Here is a 17,395-nt window from a genome sequence, read left to right on the forward strand (position 1 = left end):
ACCTGGTATATTTTGCTTCCCTTTGGTCAGAAAAGGGTATTCAGGTTATACTTTCCCCAGAGGGGCAAAAAGAACAAAGCAAACTAGAAGAGACTTCTGCTCTACTAACACTGCTCTTCAGTTCCAACATCAACCTAGACAAGCCCTTGCTGGCTGCTCTGCAGGTTGCTGTCCCACTGCTGAGTGACACAGGCCAGGCCATACTACAGTTGCAAGAAAAAAATGAGATAGGAAACACAGGTATAGGTCACTTGGGGATAAGCAGGCATCCACAGCTTAAAAACTTCTTGGAAGGGGTAGTCCTTGTGGAAGGCACAGCTCACCAAGGCACAGACCCTCCACTTCCTGTTGTAGCTGAGTAAGGTGGTCATATCCTGGCTGCTCAGTTCAAAGTCAAAGACCTTAAAGTTCTCAGCAATGCATTCTGGTGTCACAGACTCGGGGATCACCTCCAAGTTCCTCTGCCTGGGGGAACTGGATGAGAATCTGGGCTGAGGTTTTATTGTTCTTGGCTGCGATCACTTTGATCCTGGGATCCTCCAGGATGGAAGGGGCCTCAGACTTGGCCCAGGGTCTGTCAGGAGAGCCAAGGGGGCTATAGGTGGTCACCAAGATGCCTTTGGACTGGCAGTACTGGATTAATGGCTCCTGAGTGAGGCACAGGTGGCACTCAATCTGGTTAACTGCCGGCTTATACCTTAAGCCAGGTTTCTTTAAGATCCTCTCCACCTGGAGATGATTACAGTTGGAGATGCAAATAGTTTTCACCAGCTCTTCATCCACCAGCCCTTCATCCACCAGCTCTTCCATGGCTGCCCATGTGTTCACAATGTTGGTGTCATTGGGAACCACGTTGTCCAACTCATCCAATGGGAAAAATTCCTTTCCAGGCTTAAAGCTGGTCAGCCGGTGAATAAGATGGAGGTCCAGGTAGTCCAACTTCAGGTTGCTGAGCGTCTTCTGGCAGGCTCCTTTCACCAGGACCTTCTTATGGTATGTGCACCACAGCTTGCTGATGAGCCTCATGCTTCACCACCTGCTCCCTAAGCTGTCCCTGAATGGCTACCCCTACCTCATTCTCATTCTGGTACACGTAGGCGCAGTCGATATGGAGTACCTGACATCGATCACCACCTTCACAGCCTTGGTTACCTAGCCTGGAGGGGACTTCCAGGTGCCAAGCCCCAGGATGGGCATCTTGGTGCTGTAGGTGAGGACAAGGTGGCTTGCCATGGCTGCCGCACTCCCCAGACCCCCGCCCGGAACCATACATTGAAATTTTTAATATCTGAGTTATCAGGAAAACCCAAGTGGTAATTAGTAATGCAAAGTTTGGGGAAAGTTTTCATTCGAATACAAATATTGTTATTGTTATCTTTAAGTCATGGTTCCTCAAAATTGGCTGCATACTGGAATCACTTGGGTTTTTAAAATACTGATAATTGAGATACATCGTATAGAGTACTGCCTGCATTAGAGATGTGTAAAAACCTCTCCAGGTGATTGTAATGTGCAAAGTTTGAGCATAATTGCTTTAAGTCAATTCTACCATTTTAGTGTTCATATAAATCACATGGGGGTGTTGTTAAAATCAGTTTCTGATTCAGTGGGCCCGGAATGCAGTCCAAGATTCTGCATTTCTAACTCTGCTGTTGCTGGTGTGGGTACCACATTTGGAGTTGCAGGGATCTAAGGCATTGGTTGCGTTTTTGGAGTAAATGGGTATAGTAGAATTTTCTAATGTCCACCCACTGCCTTTCTTAAGACTGGAAATCTCTTGTGATGAGGACGTTTGTGGTCACTGAACTTGACCTGCAGAGGACATTCTGTTGTAATGAAGACTTGTTGAGAGTGGGTTGATGGTACTACCTTTGCAAAGAGTGCAGGAAAGGAGAACTGGTTTCTCCTTTCTTTCTTAAGCTTTCTGATTTCACACCCTCTGGCTCTGTTCAAAGGGGAGCTTGGCAAAATGGCAAAGCTTGACTTTTACACCTTCTCCCACACTTTGCCCTTCTGCTCTCCTCCTGGCCTACTAGCCAAGCCAGCCACCTTCCTGAAGCCGGTTTCTCGGCTTTACTAATGAAAATACAGTTTTGAAGATCTTACTCCCTCCAGTTGCACCCCAATGGGAGACTCTTAATTGATTCCACGTTGGCAGCCCTCTTTGTGGATAATTCAGGAATGTTACGAACTTCCGTTTGAAAGTGGGGATGAAATCTCCTTTCCTTTGCCTTGTGTTCAGTGTTCTGCTGACTCACTGCTTCCCAAAACAACATCCTTTTCTGAAATAAGATGTAGTTGCAAATATATTATAGTTTGTGATATATTAGCACCCACACCTTATTATTATAGCCCATGAGCTAAGGTGCTAACTTCAACAAAGACCCCAACCCTATGTCTCAAAAAACCTAATCAAATTCTGTTTGGTCTACTTAAATAGTAGACAATATAAACATAACAACATGGAGGAAATTTTATTTTCTTAGCAGCAAAGTCATCACCAAGGAAGTGGTTTTTGCAGGTGAATGTTTTTGTTAAGTTTGGATAGAGTGGGAAGTGAGATCTTTTAAGGGCACACGTAAGGAAAAAAATAAAAGTTTGCTCTTAGAGTTGAATACAATGCATTTATTTGGCCAAGTGAGGTATATAAGTTGAGCACAGGAGCTGAGAACAGCCGAAAAGACTTTTGGCAGCTGTGTCAGGAAGAGGGAAGAGACATGGTATCACTAATGGAGAGAATAATTTGTTTAGGGCAGGTGGAGATTAGACATCTGGAGGAAATTTCAGTGCATTTAAAAAAATGTTTTATTTTTAATTTTTATGGATATATAGTAAGTGTATATACTTATGGAGTACATGAAATGTGTTGATAGAAGCAGGCAATGCGTGATAATCACATCATGGAAAATGAGCTATCTATCCATTCAAGTATTTATCCTTTGTGTTACAAATAATCCAATTATAATTTTTTTATTTTAAAATTTACAATTTTTATTGACTATCATCACCCAGTTGTGGTATCAAATATTAGGTCTTATTTATTCTTTCTAACTATTGTTTTTTGTACTCAAATACTCCCGGTGCCCCCTCACTACCCTTCCTAGGCTCTGGTAACCATCACTCTATTTTCTATATCAGTGAGTTGATTTTTAGATCCCACAAATAAGTGAGAACATGTGATGTTTGTCTTTCTGTGCCTGGCTTATTTCACCTAACATAGTGACCTCCAGTTCCATCCATGTTGTTGCAAATGATGGGGTGTCATTCTTTTTTTATGGCTGAATAGTACTCCATTGTGTATATGTATCACATTTTCTTCATCTGTTCATCTGTTGATGGACATTTAGGTTGCTTCCGAATGTTGGCTATTGTGAACAGTGCTGCAACTAACGTAGGAGCTCGGATACTGCTTCTATGTACTGTTTACCTTTCTTCTGGACACATACCCAGCAGTGGGCTTGTGGGATCAAATGGTATCTCAATTTTTAGTTTTTTTTGAGGAAACTCTAAACTGTTCTACATAGTAGTTGTACTAATTTACACTCTCACCAACAGCATACAAGGGTTCCCTTTTCTCCACATCCTTGCCAGCATTAGTTATTGCCTGTCTTGTTGATATAAGCTATTTTAACTGTGGTGAGGTGATATATCATTGTAGTTTTGATTTGCATTTCTGTAATGATCAAGATGCGGGGTGCCTTTTTATATGGCTGTTTGCCATTTGTATGTCTTTTGAGACACATCTATTCAAATTGCTTGCACATTTTTAAATTGGATTATTAGATTATTTTCCCTATAGAGTTGTTTGAGCTTCTTATACATTCTGGTTATTAATCTCTTGTCACTGGGGTGATTGACAAATATTTTCTCCCATTCTGTGAGCTTCCTCTTCACTTTGTTGATTGTTTCCTTTGCTGTGCAGAAGCTGTTTAACTTGATATTGACCCCATTTGTCCATTTTTGCTTTGGTGGCCTGTGTTTTTGGGGTATTACTCAAGAAAATTTTGCCCCAGACAATGTCATGGAGAGTTTCCCCAATGTTTTCAGGTGGTAGTTTCACGATTCGAGGTCTGATATGGTTTGACTCTATGTTCCCACCCAAATCTCATCTTGTAGCTCTCATAATTCCCACGTGTTTTGGGAGGGACCTGGTGGGAGATGATTGAGTTATGGGGGTGGGTATTTCCCATGCTGTTCTCCTGAGAGTGAATGGGGCTCATGAGATCTGATGGTTTTAAAAAGGGGAATTTTCCTGCACAAGCTCTTTTTTTGCCTGCTGCCATCCACATAAGATGTGACTTGCTCCTTCTTACATTCCACCATGGTTGTGAGGCCTCTCCAACCATGTGGAACTGTGAGTCCAATTAAGCCTTTTTCTTTTGTAAACTGCCTCTCGGGCACGTCTTTATCAGCAGTGTGAAAATTAACTAATACGATAAATTGGTAATGGGAGTGGGGGCTGCTGAAAAGGTACTGAAAATATGGAAGCGACTTTGGAACTGGATAACAGGCAGAGAGGTTAGAACAGTTTGGAGGGCTCAGAAGAAGACAGGAAAATATGGGAAAGTTTGGAACTTCCAAGAGACTTGTAGAATGGCTTTGACTAAGATTCTGACAGTGATATGAGCAATAAGGTCCAGGCTGAGGTGGTCTCAGATGGAGATGAGGAAGTTGTTGGGAGCTGGAGCAAAGGTGACTCTTGTTATGTTTTAGCAAAGAAACTGCCAGCATTTTGCCCCTACCTTACAGATGTGTGGAACTTTGAACTTGAGAAAGATGATTTAAGGTATCTGGCAGAAGAAATTTCTAAGCAGCAAAGCATTCAAGATGTGACTTAGGTGCGGTTAAAGGCAGTTTTATAAGGGAAGCAGAGCATAAAAGTTTGGAAAATTTGTAGCCAGACAATGCCATAGAAAAGAAAATCCTATTTTCTGAGGAGAAAGTCAGGCCAACTGCTAAAATTTGCATAAGTAACACAAAGAATCAATGTTAATCCCCAAGACAATGGGGAAAATGTCTCCAGAGCATGTCAGAGGCCTTCACTGCAGCCCCTCCCATCACAAGCCCAGAGGCCTAGTAGGAAAAAGTAGTTTAGTGGGCTGGGCCCAGGGTCCTCAAGCTGTGTGAAGCCTAGGGACTTGGTGCCCTGTGTCCCAGCTGCCCAGCCAGTGCTGAAAGGGGCCAAGATAGAGCTCAGACTATGGCTTCAGAAGGTGCAAGCCTCAAGCCTTGGCAGCTTCCATGTGGTGTTGAGCCTGCCAGTTCACAGAAGTCAAGAACTGAGGTTTGGGAACCTTGCCTAGATTTCAGAAGATGTATGGAAACACCTGGATGCCCACGCAGGAGTTTGCTGTAGGGGCAGGGTCCTCATGGATAACCTCTGTTAGGGCAGTGCAGAGGGAAATGTGGGGTGGGACCTTCCACACAGAATTCCTACTGGGGCACTGCCTAGTGGAGCCTTGAGAAGAGGGCCACCATCCTCCAGACCCCAGAATGGTAGATCACTGACAGCTTGCACCCTGCGCTGGGAAAAGCTGCACACACTCAAGGCCAGCCCATGAAGGCAGGCTGGAGGGAGGCTGTACCCTGCAAAGCCACAGGGGCAGAGCTGCCCAAGACTATGGGAACCTACCTCTTCCATCAGTGCAACCTAGATGTGAGACATGGAGTCAAAGGAGATCATTTTGGAGCTTTAAGATTTGACTTCCCTGCTGGATTTCAGACTTGCATGGGGCCTGTAGCCCCTTGGTTTTGGCCAATTTCTCCCATTTGGAATGGCTGAATTTATCCAATGCCTGTACCCCCATTTTATCTAGGAAGTAACTAACTTGCTTTTGATTTTACAGGCTCATAGTGGAAGGGATTTGCCTTGCCTCAGATAAGACTTTGGACTGTAAACTTTTGAGTTAATGCTGAAATGAGTTGAGACTTTGCGGGACTGTTGGGAAGGCATGACTAGTTTTGAAATGTGAAGATACGAGATTTGGGAGGGGCCAGAAGTGGAAAGATGTGGTTTGGCTCTGTGTCTCCACCCACATCTCATCTTGTAGCTCTCATAATTCCCAAGTGTTGTTGAAGAGACCCGATGGGAGATGATTGAATTGTGGTGGCAGTTCTTTCCCATGCTGTTCACCTGATAGTGAATGGGTCTCATGAGATCTGATGGTTTTAAAAATGGGAGTTGTCCTACACAAGCTTTTTTTTTTGCCTGCCGCCATCCACGTAAGATGTGACTGGCTTCTCCTTGCATTCCACTATGATTGTGAAGTCTACCAATCCACGTGGAACTGTGCATCCACTTAAGCCTCTTTCTTTTGTAAATTGCCCAGTCTCAGGCACGTCTTTATCAGTGGCATGAAAACGAACTAATACAAGGTCTTACATTTAAGTCTTTAATCATTTTGATTTGACTTTTGTATATGGCAAGAGATAGGAGTCTAGTTTGATTCTTTTGCATATGGTTGTCCAATTTCCCCAGCAACATTAATTGAAGAGACTGTCTTTTCCCCAGTGTCTGTTCTTGGCACCTTTGTTGAAAATCAGTTCAGTGTATGTGTGCGGGTTTGTTCCTGGGTCTGTACTCTGTTCCATTGGTCTATGTGTCTGTTTTCATGCCAATACCATGCTGTTTTGGGTACTATAGCTCTTTAGTATAATTTGAAGTCAAATAATGTGATTCTACTAGTTTGTTCTTTTCACTTAAGACAGCTTTAGCTATTCTGGGTCTTTTATGGTTCCATATAAATTTTAGAATGTGTTCTATCTATTTTTTTGAAAAATATTATTGATAGGGATTACACTGAATCTTTAGATTGCTTTGGATATTATGGAGATTTTAACAATATTGATCTTTCTAATCTGTGAACATTGAACATCTTTACATTTTGGTGTCCTCTTCTTCAATTTCTTTCATCAAAGTGTTTTATAGTTTTTATTATAGAGCTCATTTACTTCTTTGGTTAATTCCTAGGTATTTAATTTTATCAGTTCATTTCTTCAACATGATGTGTACTAGGAATCATTTTTCTTATTGCTTTGTGGCACCCATAGTAAACAACCCATTTCTTATGAACACAGTGGGGCATTTTGGTATCTACTTTATAATCATAAAATGTAAATTAAGTTGTATCACTCCTATACTCAAAATTTTCTAGTAGTTCTCCACTATATGCAGAGTAGAAGCTAATGGCTTTATGGTTATCCTCAAGATCCCACATGATGGCTTTCTGACCTCATCTCTTTTTCCCGGCTTCCACACCTCACTGTTCTTAGTACAGGTATCTACATTTCCTTCCTGTGTCCTTTACATTAGCTCTTCCCTCCCTCTAGAACACTTTGCTTAGAAATATCTGCAGGGCTTTTTTCTCCACTGCTGCAGGCTTTGCTCAAATGCCTCCTTCTCAGCAGATAGATTCAAAGTGGCTATGCTCCCTCCCTGCTTCCCAACACATTTGCCATGCTCTACTTCATTCTTCCATACCGCTTTTCTCAGTATGCTTCAGAATGTATTTATGTATTATTTTCATTGTTCTCCTCCACTGTCTCAAATGCAAGCTCCGTGGAGCCAGGGAGTCTATCTATTCAATGATGCATCTTCAGCATCTACAACACAGTCATCGAAGAAATAAATGCATGCAAATGCCCATTAAGCTTTCAAAGGGCTCATAGGAAGTCAGTCAAAACCTAATTATTTGAACTCTGCTCATTATATTGCTTCTGACCAGTGGCTAGCAAATTTAGTAGACTGGGAATATATAAAGTTTTCCCCAATGACCCCCCAACCTCAGCTCCAATCTCTTTTAAGATGCTTAATTTCCCTATATTCAGTCTAAAATATTTGAAGCAATAACATTAAGTTCTTAGAACACATCTGAGGCTATCCTGGCAGGGCCATACTGTGTTAATACCTTTATCTGATTCTCGTGTTCCCCTACTTCTATAGCCTGCCAACTATTCCTCAAGGGTATGCTCTGCAGATGGTACCTCCTCAGCCCAGAATTTCTCCATGTTCTCTCCTATTTCTTTCTTTGAATTTACACTTGGTCTTCCTGTATCTCTTCCAGTAGTTCCATACCCACAATTTTTTTCTCTGTTTAGGACATTTGCTTAGAGTCAAGAAGATCAGAAGTTCAGTTCTGGCTTTATTACACAGCTGTGTAGTCTTAGGCATGTTATTACTCTAAGTCTCAGTTTTTTTGTCTATGATATGGGAATATTATTTCAGTTCCTTCCTGTATGCAAGATGGGGATGACGATTTTGTCCTCTTGGAAAACATGGTGAGTGTTAAGTGAGATGGAGCAGAGTATTTGTAACTAGGTGGTCAATAAGGGTTTCTTTCCCCTTTCTTTTCCTTCCCCTTTTATTAGCTTCTGTTTATCATAGGGTCATAAAATCTTTCATTTTAAAGGAACATTAAGGCCATTTAGTTCAGCTTATCTAAAAATCTGTTTTTATCATCTTTGCGAGCAATTTTCATTCCTCCATGATGACTAGAAGCCTTTATTTCCTTCTAAAGCATCCAGTAATCTATTTGGAATAGATATAACTAGTTCTTCTCTTATATTGAGATTGAATTGCTCACCCTAAAACTTCCACTCTTAATGCTGATGTATGAAAAAAATCTAAACTAATTTGTACTGTGTGATAACCCTTCAGAGAGATGAAAATATTTATTCTGTCTTTTGGTGTTTTTAATCATCCATACAAACTTAGCACAGTAATTTTGATTTCTCAAAAAAAAATGACAGTTTTGATTTGCTTCCTATGGCAGTAATTTCTTTGTGAAGCTCCATCTCATAAGGCTATAGAGCACAGTGATTAAGGACACAGCTAGGGAGTCAGAATAACCTAAGGTTTGAGTCTGAGCTTGGTGACTTATTAGCTGTGAACCTGGGATAAACTTCTTTAAATATGTGTGTCTTCATATGTAAAATGGATAATATTAATAAAAGGTATTCCATGGGGGCTGCTTGGGGGTAAAGCAGATGATGTGTTTAGCACACTTAGCACAGTGCCTGGCATGTGGTTTGTGATGAGTGTCAGTGGTTGTTGAGTCCTGCCTGTCAGACACAGCCTGTGTGGTGCAAAACTTGAGCAAGACTATCTCCGTTTGTTCTGGAAATTGCAGTTTTATCTATGCAGTCTTAGATAGAATTAGGTTTTGTTGGCACCTACATCAGCCAACTCATTCTCATTCCATTTGGAATCAGTAGTACTAGGGATGTAAGTAGGATGTTCTCAATGAGGCATTACAAATGCCAAAGAAATGAATAGAAAAGCCTTTAAGAGGTTTAAAAGGGATGAAATAAAAAAATTAATTCTACAGCTAGCAAGATCATATGTTAAGAAAATAAGTTCAGTGGGACAACAGTTTATATATTTATTCATCTATTTTTGAAAAAATATTTGTTTAGCCTCACCTATTTTCCAGACAATGCTAGGCACAGGTATCATCCCTCACCATGGCGTACTCAATAGGGGCAAGTACAACAAAGAATTAAATTCAGTGTTATATAGACTTGCCTATCTCCATAAACCTAGGTGGAAGAATAAAATACAGTATGGTTTTATTTTAATTTGGACTATGACATTTGAAAGCATACAAGATGGAAATATTAATAATGTCTAACCGTGTTTTAAAAAATGAAGTAATATGGATCTAAATCTTTTCAGTTCCTCAGAATTGCAGGGTATGCATGTTGAGTAACCACTGAGTAACCCACTGACTATGTTGAGGTGATTTCCATGTAAGCTGGAATGCACAAAAAACACCAGCATTTGTTAGAGCTTGACTTGGATTTTGTGAGTTTTTAATTGTGCAAGAACTTTAAAATGCCTCCTCTTCATAAAATGGGACTCTCGTAATTTGTGATTATAAATTCCATTATCACCTAAAGAACTCTTAAAATGTGGGATTTATGACACCAATAAAATATCCTTCAAGTTATCAATAAGACATCAAAGGATGACTTAGGATGAAGACTTTCAATCACAGTCAATCAATGGCAAAGCAATATAGCAACCGTGTTAACCATGTGGCAGCAAGGGGTTGCCACCGTTCCTTAAAATGGTCATAGCTGTGACAGTGATGACATTATGTAAGCATTCAACAGACCACGGAAAATAAATCTATAGAGAGACATTTTTACTTGAACCAGTCTGGAATAACAAAAGGATGCTTAGGGATTTGATGCCTGAATACCGACTGAGCTATCCCCAAGAAAAACTTTTTTTTTTTTTGAACTGGATACTTTGGCACTGAATATACAGCAGGGAAAGGAATTAGGAATATACATGTGAATAAAGATATAGTTAAAATATAAAATAGGCCAGGTGCAGTGGCTCACGCCTGTAATCCCAGCACTTTAGGAGGCCGAGGTGGGCGGATCACCTAAGGCTGGGAGTTCGAGACCAGCTGACCAACATGGAGAAACCCTGTCTCTACTAAAAATACAAAATTAGCCCGGTGTGGTGGTGCATGCCTGTAATCCCAGCTACTCAGGAGGCTGAGGCAGGAGAATCACTTGAACCCAGGAGGCAGAGGTTGCGGTGAGCCGAGATTGTGCCATTGCACTCCAGCCTGGGAAACAAGAGCAAAACTCCGTCATAAAATATAAATAAATAAATAAAATAAACACATATTGTTATTAAATATTAAAAGAGATTTAACATTAAAGCTGACAATTTCCACCCAGCGATTTCAAAGAGGGGAAAAACTGAGGCTAATGAAAGGGAAATTGTTCCAAGTGAAAAATTTGTTTTTTAGAGTAGAAATGTTATATACTCCATTGCAGAGGTCCAGGGTCTTGCCTTCTCTGCCCCAAGTATGAGAGATATGCAGTGTACCAAAATTTAAGTTTACTTCTTGTGATGTACAAAGTCAAAGATGCTCACTAGATGTGATTCAGGAAACATGTAGTCTCAAACTGAAACATAGAGTGGAAGGGTGGTAGAGGGGTTTTTCTTTTATTAATTTTAACTAAATATTCAAATAGAATGTAGTCAATAAAGATTTATGTGTTCATTTATTTTTAAGCATGAAAGGTCTGGTCTGAGCTTCACACAATATAACAGAAGGCAGTGCATTATAGTGAGAAAGACATGGACTTAGGAACCTAATTTATTTTTCTTCTTTCTTTTCTTTCTTTTTTTTTTTTTTTTTTTTTTTTTGAGACAAGATCTTGCTCTGTCACCCAGGCTGGAGTGCAGTGGTGCAATCATAGCTCACTGCAACCAGCATCTCCTGCACTCAAGAGATGCTCCTTCCTCAGGCTCCTGAGTAGCTAAGATTACAGACATGCACCACCATGCCCAGCTGTTTGTTGTTGTTGTTGTTGTTGTTAGTAGTGATGAGGTCTTGCTATGTTGCCCAGGCTGGTCTCGAACTCCTGAGCTCAAGCAATCCAACCTCTGCCACCCAAATTGCTGGGATTACAGATATGAACCACCATGCCCAGCCAAGTACCAAACTTCTTGGGTGGGTGTCCCAGCTATAAATTGAGATAAAAACAGTACCAACTTACAAAGTTGTTGTAAAGTTATATTAATACAGGCATAGAGCTTAGAACAGTGCCTAACACATATAAGCACTCACTATATATTGCCTATTACTATTACATACAAAAGCAAAACAGAACCAGCTCACAATCTTTGAAAATACCATCTTGCCTTTCAGTTTCATCCTTAAAGTTTAAAAGCAGAATAAAATATGTAACAGAACAGAATTAATTCCCAAGTAATCAAAATATCCTGCCTTTCTCTGTAAAGGTGGTAAAATAAATGTTAACAATGGAAGCCCTTTCCCACCCACTCTCTCTTTCTCTGCATCATCCCAGGCTCCTAATAAAATGAAGAAAAGGATAGAGAAAGTATAATAGGAAGTAACAGGGGCTCAGCCCATCCCAAAATGTTTATGGAATATTTAAAAGTTAAAACATCGAAAAAGAAAAATAATGCTGACCCATTTAAAATAAATTGTGTCCAGAAGGAAGAAAATGCGGCGCAGAGGAATGCACTGCAGAAACACTCTATAAGTGACAGGTTTAAGGAAGGAGCAAACATGGTTCATGGAAGAGTCGGTGGGAAGTGTTAGGCCCTGGACACCACCCAGTGTAGGAATACTTCCTGAATACTTAAGGTCAGTGAAGCCGCGCGCCTAAACAGCTGGCTACATGAAAACCAACATCCTAGCAAGAACATCCATGCTGAGTTCAATGAAATTTGCCAAAATGACACGGGAAAAAGCATTCCTGCAGTTCAGAAAAAGCTTGCCAATGTTGCTGTCCTTACTGCCTTTTAGCAAGTGGAAACGATTTCCCCTGCTGTTCTGTCTGCCTAGATCCTTTTCCCTCTCTTCTTCTCCGGAGAGGTTATTCTTCCTCATTTATCAGATCCCAGTATTCCTTCTGAAACCTCTTACCTGTTCAGGCCAACTCCCTAGGTAGCCCTCAAGGGAAAGTATTTAATGAACCCACTTTAGCCAGGGAAGGCTTTAAAAGGTAGCACTTTAGCCAAGAGAATGAGACTTGGAGCGTGTGATCACATCCACTTCATGTCTGGATGTATTTTAGAGACCCAAATGCTAGCGTCAGGGAGGATTCTAGATAAATAGGTAACTATTGTGCTTCTCCCTACTTCTACATTTATTTCCAGTTTGCTCATTTTCTTTCGTTTCCTCTCCCACCTACTTAAGAAATGGTTGTTTTGCTGAGTAGATTGTTTCTAGAAGGTCTTCCCCATCTGCTTTCTGACTCTCAGATCAGGGTGCAGAAACATTTTCAAACAGTTCTTTGGGAAGGAGCTGGTGCTTGCCATTTTCTCTAGACAAGTGTTAACTTTTGTTTGTTTAATGGATCTCTGGCTTGGGCCTTTTTGGTATTCTTTACGGTGGAATCCAAGTTTGGTTGGAGGGAGTGGTTTCTAAAATGTATGAGAGGTGATAAGAGAGCTTAACCTGCCAGGATTATTCTATATGTCAAAATTAGTATGTTAGGCGTGTACATTTTTAAAAGTTTTATTGACAATCAGCTGAAAATTATGTCCTTGTTATAGCACAATATTATGCAACCAAACATAAACATTTTAAAAAAATCTTTGAATAGGAAAACTTAGTTTTAAAAAAGTCCAAACAGACACACACACGCATATACCCACAGACACAGAAAATAATATTAAAGTTATTTAAGTCTAATTGGATAGCTTTTTGCTCCAACATTCATTTGAACTTGGAAAAAACAATCAAATGTGCCAAGTCAAAAGAATGATTTTCCAAATTTCTCTCTGTCTCTCTTTTTCTTTTTTAAACTAGTCATCCTGGTTTTAAAACATGAGATACAAGTCATCAATTTCACTGTGACTTAGCAATTTATTTACATAGTTTTACTGCTTTGGACATAACACAGCTGAGTTTTGAGCTTGATAAAATATTGTTATCCACATAATTCATTTTTTCCTGCTTCAACAAGGTATTTGGATTTGTGGGAACTCCCATTTGAGGGTGAAATTGAATTGAAAATTCATGTGAAGGCTACACAGATGAGGCAAGTCTGACTTCAGGGAAGCGTCCATTAAATTTACTTGCTAGTCTCCAGCATGAAAACCTGCTCCTAAGGCCTTGAAAATAGCTCCTATTATCATATCAATTGGAGTCAGCAAATATAACTCAAATTTAAGGTGAGTATAAGTTTATTCCTGCATATGTGTAACAAATTTCTAATATATATTTAATATACTAGTCACGTTGGGTTTAATGTAAGTTACTAATGTTTAACACAGTGATTTATTGACTCTTCATGGGCAATCCTCACTTATTAACGATATTATTGATTTAACTGAAATTAACAATTCCCTATTAATTCACAATTCATCTTTTAGTGGTAGTCATAAAATAAAAGCTACATCAGTCATTAATTTAGAAGCAGACCCCACATAAGCAGGTAGAAGTAAAATAGTAACAGTTGTTTTCTCATGAAATACCAAGTAACTTCACAGCCAAAAAAAAATGTTTGAATAGAAAAAAATTGCTCTTCTTCCCTTAAATGTTATTCTTTTATTTAGAGAAATGAGAGGCAATTTTCTAGACTCTAGGGGAAAAATACTTTCACAATCTGTGAAAGGCAAACATTGAGTTTGTTGGAAGATCTTTATATTTTATACAGTATTCGAACCTCACAAATAGAAATACAGGTGTTTTTCAGAAGATGCATTAAATGAAGAGTCCCCAAGAAGGAATTTTTAGCACTCCATTGAGAAATCTTTCTGTAGATTGTAGCTCTAAATTCAAAATGATACCTTCTTACATCTTTAGGAAAGGTGTGAGTGGCAGGGAGACTGCAGAGGATTTTTTTTCTCCCCATGTCCTACTGAAAGAGCACTGTTGTGCTTTGGGGCAAATGCTGTTTATTCAAATCAATTAATGCACCCAAGAGTCTCACATACAAGTCCACAGGACAAAGATTAACATCATGAAGAAAAGGTGTTAAATTTGGTTAGCAGAAATGATGAAGATGAATGAGACACAGCCTATAGTAAGAACACATACCTGAAGGCATGCATTCCCAGTGGGAGGATTTTTACCTCCAATGTCTGCTTAGGAAGATGATAATAAAAACTTGGCTGTGAAACACGGATCTAGCCTAAAGAAAGTCATTAAATTACATGACACAGTAGAGCATAGTATTTTAAAACATGGATTCCTGAAGTTTGACCTGGATTTGAATCTGAGTTACTGCTTCCTATGAAGTCTTGAGCAAGTCTTTAATATGTGCTTCAGTTGTCTCATTCTTGAAACGAAGATAAGAAGAGTATCTACCACATAGCATTGTTAGGTTACATAAAGTACTTAAAACATAGTAAATTTAAGTGTTTTTATTGCTATGTCTATTTATTTTTATTATTACATGAATATGAGTTCTCAAAAAAGGAAATCTGGGCTCCAATTCCCATTTGGATATTTATGAGCTTTGACCTTGGGCAAGTTACATAAACTTGGCAAGATCTCCATGTGTATAAGCTGGAAAAAGTGGAGAAATCCACCTTTTCAGGCCTGTTTTGAGTATAAAGTGGCATAATGTATGTAAAGTGTGAGATCCTTAGTTATCACTCAAAGAATAATTCCTCTCCCATAAGATACAGGCAAAACATAAAAAGAAAAAAGAAATGAAAGTCTGTGAAGCTTTCTCTTTCATATGATAATAAACAATTCAGTGGCTTCTACATATCAACTGCAAATGTGAATTACTCATGTTAAATATGAGTGCAGAAAATGAAAATGGGCCAGACACAGTGGCTCATGCCTGTAGTCCCAAAACATTTGGAGGCTGAGGTGGGAAAATCATTTGAGCCCAGGAGTTGGAGACCAGCCTGGGCAACATGGCAAAACCCTGTATCTGCAAAAATTTTTTTTTCTAATTAGCCAGGTGTACACCTGTAGTCCCAGCTATTTGGAAGGCTGCGGTGGGAGGATTTATTGAGCCTGGGAAGCAGAGGTTGCATTGAGCTGAGATGGTGCCGTGGTGCTGTAGCATGGGGGGACAAAAAAAAAAGAGAGAGAAAAATGAAGCCCAGCACAGTGGCTCACACCTGTAATCCCAGCACTTGGGAGGCTGAGGCAGGTGGATCATGAGGTCAGGAGTTCGAGACCAGCCTGGCCAGCATGGTGAAACCCTGTCTCTACTAAAAATACAAAAAATTAGCCAGGCATGGTGGTGCACACCTGTAGTCCCAGCTACTCAGGAGGCTGAAGCAGGAGATATTGCTTGAACCTGGCAGGTGGAGGTTGCAGTGAGCTGAGATCATGCCATTGCTCTCTAGTCTGAATAACAGAGCAAGACTCCATCTAAAAAAAAAAAAAAAAAAATGGCTGATAGAGAAAGGTAACTATTGCAAGTGTTAGGTTAAAAAAAAAAAAAGTGAGTGAAGTATCCCTATTTTGCAGTCACAAGTTGAAGGTCTTTGATCTGGTTTGGCTGTGTCCCCACCCAAATCTCATCTTGAACTGTAACTCCCAAAATTCCCATGTATCATGAGAGGAATCTGGTGAGAGGTAATTGAATCATGGTGGCAAGTCTTTCCCCTGCTATTCTTGTGGTAGTGTATAAGTTTCATGAGATCTGATAGTTATAAAAACTGGAGTTTCCCTGCACAAGCTCTCTTTGCCTGCTGCCATCCATGTAAGATGTGACTTGCTCCTCTTTGCCCTTCACCTTCTACCATGATTGTGAGGCCTCCCTAGCCATGTGGAACGATAAGTCTTATAAACCTCTTTCTTTTGTAAATTGCCCAGTCTTTTGTATGTCTTTATCAGCAGCATGAAAATGAACTAATACAGTCTTCAAATAGGATCAATTATTTTGAGAGTGCTTATGGACAGATGACCTTCCTATGTGACTAATTTAATCATTCCCCTCCTCTCCCTTTTTTGGCAATTTTAGTTTATTCTTTTCAGTATTTTGAAGTTGTATGTTGAAGGAAATTGTCCATGTGTCACTATTTCTAACCAGTAGTTGGTAACAACACCATCACACATATTCAGGAGATTTAATCTCAAATGTATTCATCAAGTGCCAAAATCTCAGTTCAGACTGGCTCTAGTCAAAAACAAACAAACAAACAAACAAAAACGGTTAATGGGAGTACAATAGTTTCAGGCATGGTTGCATCCAGGAGATCAAGTCATTTCCAGATTCTGCCTCTCTTTCTTGGCTCAAAAGATGAAAATTGATGATATAAGGTCCTGGGGAGCCTATCAGGCATTTTTATGCATTATGAGGAAAGAAATCTCAGAAATTCCATGGGGAAAGCTTCTCTTCCTATGTATTTCTAGAAAAAGTTTCCCAGCTCCAAGACAAAAGGTCTTGCATGCATTTCTGAACACATCAGTATAGTCAAGGGGCCAGAATTACACTGAATTATACGTTGAAGATATCTAGTTTGAAGACTGGTTCTGGAAAAGTTTCTGAGCATGACTTCCTTTCCCAGATGGCTGCCTTTGGAATGAAGTCTGGGAACTTTGCACAATAATTGAATGTTATTAGAGTTAATAAAAGGGGAGTCGAATATGTTGCTTTTGAGGAGAAATGTAACAGTGTCAATGGTATGCTTAGAAACCTTTTTTGAAACTTAATTTTTATCATTGTTATACTTTATTGTGGGGAGAGAAAATGGTGTTTAAACATGAAAGCAAGAGAGCACAAAATAAATGAAACCTTGTTAAGGTCAGTAGACCAGAAAAAGAAAGCAGAATTTCCTTGAATGCTAATCTGCAAAAGGCTGTTTTCTTCTAAGTACAAATTGCATCCATTAAAAAACCATGTAGTAATTGCCTTCTTTCATCTCTAGAAGCTTCTGATGGGCAGAAATGGAGACATGTGTTCCTCTTTTGTTAATCCCATGATC

At 39.7% G+C, this 17,395-nt stretch overlaps 1 pseudogene; it reads right to left on the reverse strand.

Moving 5' to 3' along the window:
- Window positions 1-203: 203 nt before the first annotated feature.
- Window positions 204-1,233, reverse strand: LOC129032876 (aldo-keto reductase family 1 member B1-like; annotated as a pseudogene).
- Between the last annotated feature and the right edge of the window lie 16,162 nt (window positions 1,234-17,395).

Source organism: Pongo pygmaeus, chromosome 2 (genome assembly GCF_028885625.2).
Source record: "Pongo pygmaeus isolate AG05252 chromosome 2, NHGRI_mPonPyg2-v2.0_pri, whole genome shotgun sequence".
Taxonomy (NCBI): Eukaryota; Metazoa; Chordata; class Mammalia; order Primates; family Hominidae; genus Pongo; species Pongo pygmaeus.